The sequence below is a fragment of the Tamandua tetradactyla genome, chromosome 7 (genome assembly GCF_023851605.1).
Source record: "Tamandua tetradactyla isolate mTamTet1 chromosome 7, mTamTet1.pri, whole genome shotgun sequence".
Taxonomy (NCBI): domain Eukaryota; kingdom Metazoa; phylum Chordata; class Mammalia; order Pilosa; family Myrmecophagidae; genus Tamandua; species Tamandua tetradactyla.
In genome coordinates, this window is record NC_135333.1 from 144,513,551 (window position 1) to 144,519,550 (window position 6,000).

Here is a 6,000-nt window from a genome sequence, read left to right on the forward strand (position 1 = left end):
ATTATTATGGATCTTGTCATTATGGTAATTAATTCTGGCACCATACTTTACAAAGAACATTGACAAATTGGAACTTATCCAGAGGAGAACAAACAATCTTGTGAAGGGTCTGGAAATCACAACATGTGTGGAATGCTCCAGAGAGCTGAGGATGTTTACCTTGGAAGTGGACAAATTTTAAGGGGAACATGATAGCTTTTTTAAAAACACTGAAAAGAACTGCTTTATGGAAGAAGGATTAGGTTTATTTATTTTTGTTCTAGAAGATGCAATTAGAGCCAATGGGTCAAAGTCAAAGCTTGGATTCTTTATGGTCCAAGCTGTCCAAAACCAAAATGAGATTGAATTCTACTTAAAAAGTGAAAAATCAAAACAAACTTACATAAATCTTGATTAAGGAAATTAATGATATAATATATGAAACCATTAAAAATTACTATAATGAAGACTTTGTATCAACATGAAAAATATGTGTGACACATCAATTGCAAAAAAAGCAGAAAAGAAAATGTATGCATCTATGTTGTAATCCCAGCTCCTTGAAAAAAAAAAAAACATACATCAAGGAGAGCACAAACACAATCACACACAAATGAATGTGTTGCTTCATGAAGTACGGAGTTTCCTGTTCCAAACGTTGAGTCAGAAATTAGATAACCTCTTAGAAGGAATGACATGCAAAGAAGTGATGTTTCAGGGGAAGGGCTAGGCAAGGAGGATCCTGAAAAGATTTGAAAGCTGCATGGGTCTATGATCCTATTAAATAAAGCACTGAATTGTGGTAACACAAAAGAGAACTTTTTTTTAGAAGTAAAGGGAACATTGGATCCCTTAAATGTGTCTTTTTCCTCTCAATTGAAGCATGCAAAAAAAAACAAAAAAATCTAATCTTGAGATCCAAAATGTGGGGCTTTATGGTCCGGTGGGGCATTGTGGCGTCAGATGTATGTTTTTGGACATTATTTCTCTCCTACCTCAGGAAAAACCTGACAACCTCTCTGACCTTCATTATCTGGATCCTTCCCCAAAAAAGGCGAAGTCACAGGCCTTCTAGTTCTAAAAGTCTTTAATTCATCTTAATTTGTTTGACAAATCTGAGTCTGGCCAGGAATTAGAAGCCACCTGCACTGTGCAAGACAGGAATTTCCAAGAATGCTAACAAGGGAATAACTTTAGGAGAATTTTGGTCCAAAAATCAGGGAGGGTCCTTTTTTTCCTTCCAGGCTTGTAAAGTAATAAACTATTCCTTTTTATAATTCAGAGGGTGAAAAGTTCAGCTAAGAGGCAAACACCAGTGAGATGGTTTTTCCAGTTAAGTCTCTTTGTTTTATATGTAAGATGCCATTAAGCAATCACCTACACTGGCTTCTTAGTCACTGATGCTAAAGGTGTTCTCCTTCACTATTTTTAAAGGACCAGGCAGAGCTTTCAGATTATCGTCATCCTAGAAGAGCAAAAAGAAAATGATTGCTATATGCAAGCATTGAGGACACTATCTAATCCTCTGTTGAGGTCAGTCTACTTTCCATTTTGTGCCTCAGCTGATTTATAAAAGTAACTTAAAAATGCACTTTCCCTTTCCCACTCAGGGAACTAACAGGCTTGCTTCCTCTATTCTCTAGTATTCCTCTTAATGGAAATATTACAAAGTAACAAGACCACTGGAATTTCTTAAGACGTGTAAGATGCATTATAAAGAAGACTGGAGAACATTCCACGCTCTCTCTGTTAGCCTTTGTTTATAATTCACATAAATTATCTTGTGGGAGTGAAACAAAGTAAGCCTTGCTGTGCCATGCACTCCTGGTGAGAGCTTTCTGGCCTCTGTTTCAGACCAAGGAAGCATTGTATCATGACAATGGTCAAGGAACCCCCCAGCCCCCTGTGTCCAGGATTGCCTTAGATTCCCCAAAACAATGACTTTGGGCCCAAATGATTACAACTTGAATGGAAGATAGTTTTTTTTTTTCCTTTTCTTTTTCAAGGTTTAAGATTTTTTACTGGTAGTTTTTAAAAATTGAAGTGAAATTCATATAACATAAAAGTGAACAATTCAAAAAAAAGTGAACAATTCAGTGGGGTTTAGTATATTCACAATGCAGTGCAACCACGACCTCTATCTAATTCCAAAACATTCCTTCACCCCAATACCAATATAAAACCCCATACCCATTAAGCAAGTTCTCATCATCTGCTCTCCCCCAGTTCCCAGCAACTGTCAATTTGCTTTCTGTCTCTATTGATTTACCTTCACTCGATATTTCATATCAATGGAATCGATGTGACCTTTGGTATCTGGGAAAATAGTCCTTTACTCCTTCAGAAGGAGCCGTACTTCTATAACGAACTATATAAACTTATCATGTCAATTTAATTAAGTAAGCATTTATTAAGACCCGGAATATGCAAAACATCTCAAGAAGTGCTCCAGGGACACATAAAAGACCTATTGTCTCTGTACTCAAAGGGGCTACATTTTGGGGAGTGGGTGGCAGAGAAAGGGAATTGGCAGTCAAACGTAGGTCTCCTTTTTTCAGCAACCAGGAGAAGCTTAGCATCCAAGGGAAGCTTGGTTCTTCGAAGTCCTTTCTTGGCCATATCAAGGAACCAAACTAGCATTAGTTAGGACTCCTGGTTGCAAGTTCAAAAAGTCCATTGAATTAACTTAACTCCAAAAAGCAGGGAACTTGTATGGGGAAGCAGTGTTCCTTATGGCAGATAGTAATAGGGAAATGGCCTAGTCTTAAAAGAGAAACACAGGAATTTCCTTCTCTCATCTTGGCTCCTATCTGTGTTTTGGCATCAATTCATTCTTCTCCCTCCAGGGACATTCTCTGTTCACATGATGGATAAAAGATGGGCATCCCACAATTCCCAATGATATATCTCCTTTGTTCAAGAAAGACAGAGTCTCATGGAGGCTTAGAATATGGGATCCAGAGTCAGACAGACGTAAGTCTAAGTGCTATTTCTGCCATTTACTGGCTGTGTGACATTGGGCAAGTCACTTAACCTTTCTGATCTCAGCTTCCTCATCAATAATTGTATTTCATAAGGTTAAATAAAACTCATATAAAGATCAATGTCTAGCACACAATTTTTCAATAAATATTAACTATTAATTATTATTAAATTAAATAATTTATTACTATAAATCATTATTGGGCTGAGTCAGTCTTAGTCACAAACCCAGATTTCTAGGAGAAAGAACCTTATTTATCCAACTTTGGATAAGGTTGCTCACCTCTACTCTATCAATCACAGACAGAGAAAAATGGCTTCCAGGTTGCTTTGGTAGAATGGAGAGACTATCTGCTATAGCACTCAAGGAAATGATGCCAAGAATCATAAAAAGGGATGGCATGAAAAGTCAAGGACCCCAGTGCTCAGAGGGCAGCACCAATGCAACCCAGGAGAAGTATATTGCAGACTTTTTGGCCTCAGCTCAAGGGACTCTGCTCTCTCTATGCTTGATCTTTGGAACTTGTGCTACTGTTTATTTAATTTGGTCCATGTTGATTAGTTAAACTCCTGGGCTTTGAAACCATTGTTTGCTTTCTTTTTAAAATCACTTTAGCTTGTTTGGGTTGCTCTTTCATTCCTTATGACCTTTAGTTTTAAATTTTATTTTATCTTAATTCTTCTTAGCCCATGGTTTACTTACTGCCTTCTGCTTTTATCTTATTTTCTGTTTTTCTTTTTTCAGGAAAGGGGTCATTCATTTAACCTAATTCCCTTTATTACTTCATCTTATTTTTATTCTATTTTTGTTCTTATTTTTTTATTCTAATTTTTAATGCTACTTTTAAACCACTTTTGGTTACAGTTTTTTGTTTTCTGAGATATGGCTAGTAAAAAATTTAGTTATAGGGGTTCAGCTTGGAAGATTGACTTTTTCCCCCACAACAAGGCTGATGAATGTCCGTTTCCACTTCAGCCATCTTGTAGAGGGCCCCCACTCCTGAGCGGATCTTCTGTACCCCCTTACAGCAGCTTACAGCTGCTCTACAGGTCTCCTCTACTAAGGATTCTACCTAGTTTCCACTCTCCCAAGCTGAAGTGCCTCCCTTCAGCAGATTGATAAGCAGTGAGCCCTGTTCCTCTGGTAAACAAAAAGCTGGTAGCTCTGACAAAGAATCAGTGAGACAGGATGTATCAGTCCAAATGAACCAGGCCTTCTCACCACTGGGGAACTGCTGAGTCGGGCCTAGGACCTCTTATCTCCTCTGTTTGCATTTAGTCCTCGGCTGATCTCTTAAAATCATCCTCATGTGGATGACTCCCAACTATATATCTGCAGAACCTTGTCTCTCTCTTGAACTTCATAAATCTAACTGCCCACTTGACACTTCACTTTAGATGTCCAACAAACATCTGAAATTTAGCATGTCCAAAACTAAACTGTGAATACCCCACACCTATCAATGCAAACCAACTCCTCTGGAAATCTTTCCTATTTCAGAAACCTAAGGGTCTTCTTTAACTTCTTTCTTTCTCTTACAGCCCGCATCTAATCCACTGGAAAATCTTATTTGTTCTACTTCAAAAATGTTCCAAATATTTACACTTATTGTCTCCTTGATTGCCATGATTTTGATCTAAACTTCCATCACCTTTCACTTGGAATATTGCAGTTGCCTACATGTTTATCTCTCTTCTTCCATTCCTGCCTCCTGTAGCTGGCTGTTTATATAATAGCTAGAGTGATCCTTTCGAAATATTTGTCAGAACACAGTATTCTGCTGAAAATCCTCAAACGGCTTTCCATCTTACTGAGAGAAAAAGCCAACATCTCGACTATGAGCTAAAGGTCATACATGATCTGCTCCACCATCTAATTCCTTATTCCCGAGCTGCCTCTCTAATCTCATTTCCCACCATCTATGCCTGGTTTATTCTATTTCACTTTGGCTGGCTTCCCTGCTGTTTTTCCAACAGCAATTATGCTCCCACTGCAAGGTTTTTGCATTTGCTCATCCTTCCTCCTGAAACTCTCTTCTATCAGATATTCAAATGGCTCACTCTCTCACTTCCTTTGAGTTTATGTTCAAATGCCACTTTATCATCTTATATAAAAGAGCACCCATCCCATTGTTCTATCCCCTTCCCCCTTTATTTTTCTTCATTAGCACTGCCACAGGTTCCCCTGTGCTAAATTCCCCTTACTAAAATGTAAGCTCCATTAGAATAAAAAGATATTGAAAGGTTTAGGGGGCTAAAGGTTGAGAAAGAAGGAAGGTAGACCGGGGAATTTAAAGTGGGCGGGTCTATTTCTGCACTCCCGGACTGAGCTCACCAAATCCAAGATGGAGGGAGGTGAGTCAGCGCCTGGGTGATGGCATGGGCAGTTTTTAAGCAAGGGGGTCAGGTGAGGTCTGGAAGGGGCGGTTCTCCGGAAGTCAGGTGTCCGGAAGGGGCGGTTCCAGAAGCCATGTTGGGAGGGGCGACACAGCCTCCGCAGTTCCAGTTGCAGTGTTCTTCCTGGTTCGCCTAACAAATATCCTTTTCGATTTGTGCACTGCTGTATCCCTAATATCTAGAGCGATGCTTGAGACTGGAAATGCTCAATAATTGTTTGAAGACTTATTGGATAATAAAGACAATAATTTAGCAAACCCTGATATACTTCAAGCAGCATTTTCAGGCAGTGTGTGTGCGTGGCGGGGTGGGGGGTGAGGATTATTGAGAAGGAGAGAAAAGAACAGAAAAGGAAGGCATTGATTATTGATTGAGCTCCCACTGTCTGTCAGGCACTATACTAGATTTCCCTTGTGGGATATTTCTTTTAATCTCAAATTTTGTAACTAAATGATAACATTGGCTCAGCTCTAGTAGGGTTTATGAAACTTACCTCTCATAATCTATTGTTTTTTTCACTCAAGCTACAGTATTAGTTGCCTGAAAGGGACAAAGGATTTAGAAAATAAGCCCCCTGATATGGATAATATATATTTCCCCCTGGTTGTAAAGAACTCTTAAAGTGAGTGGTGGGTAAAATAT

The 6,000-nt window shown here is 38.9% G+C and overlaps 1 long non-coding RNA gene across 2 annotated transcripts in view; it reads right to left on the reverse strand.

Moving 5' to 3' along the window:
• LOC143690209 (uncharacterized) overlaps positions 1-5,408 on the reverse strand; it is an 86,592-nt gene extending 81,184 nt beyond the window's left edge. For both annotated transcript variants that reach the window (XR_013179033.1, XR_013179034.1), the window contains exon 1: positions 5,297-5,408. This is a non-coding gene — a long non-coding RNA (uncharacterized LOC143690209). The remainder of the gene's footprint in view (positions 1-5,296) is intronic.
• Between the last annotated feature and the right edge of the window lie 592 nt (positions 5,409-6,000).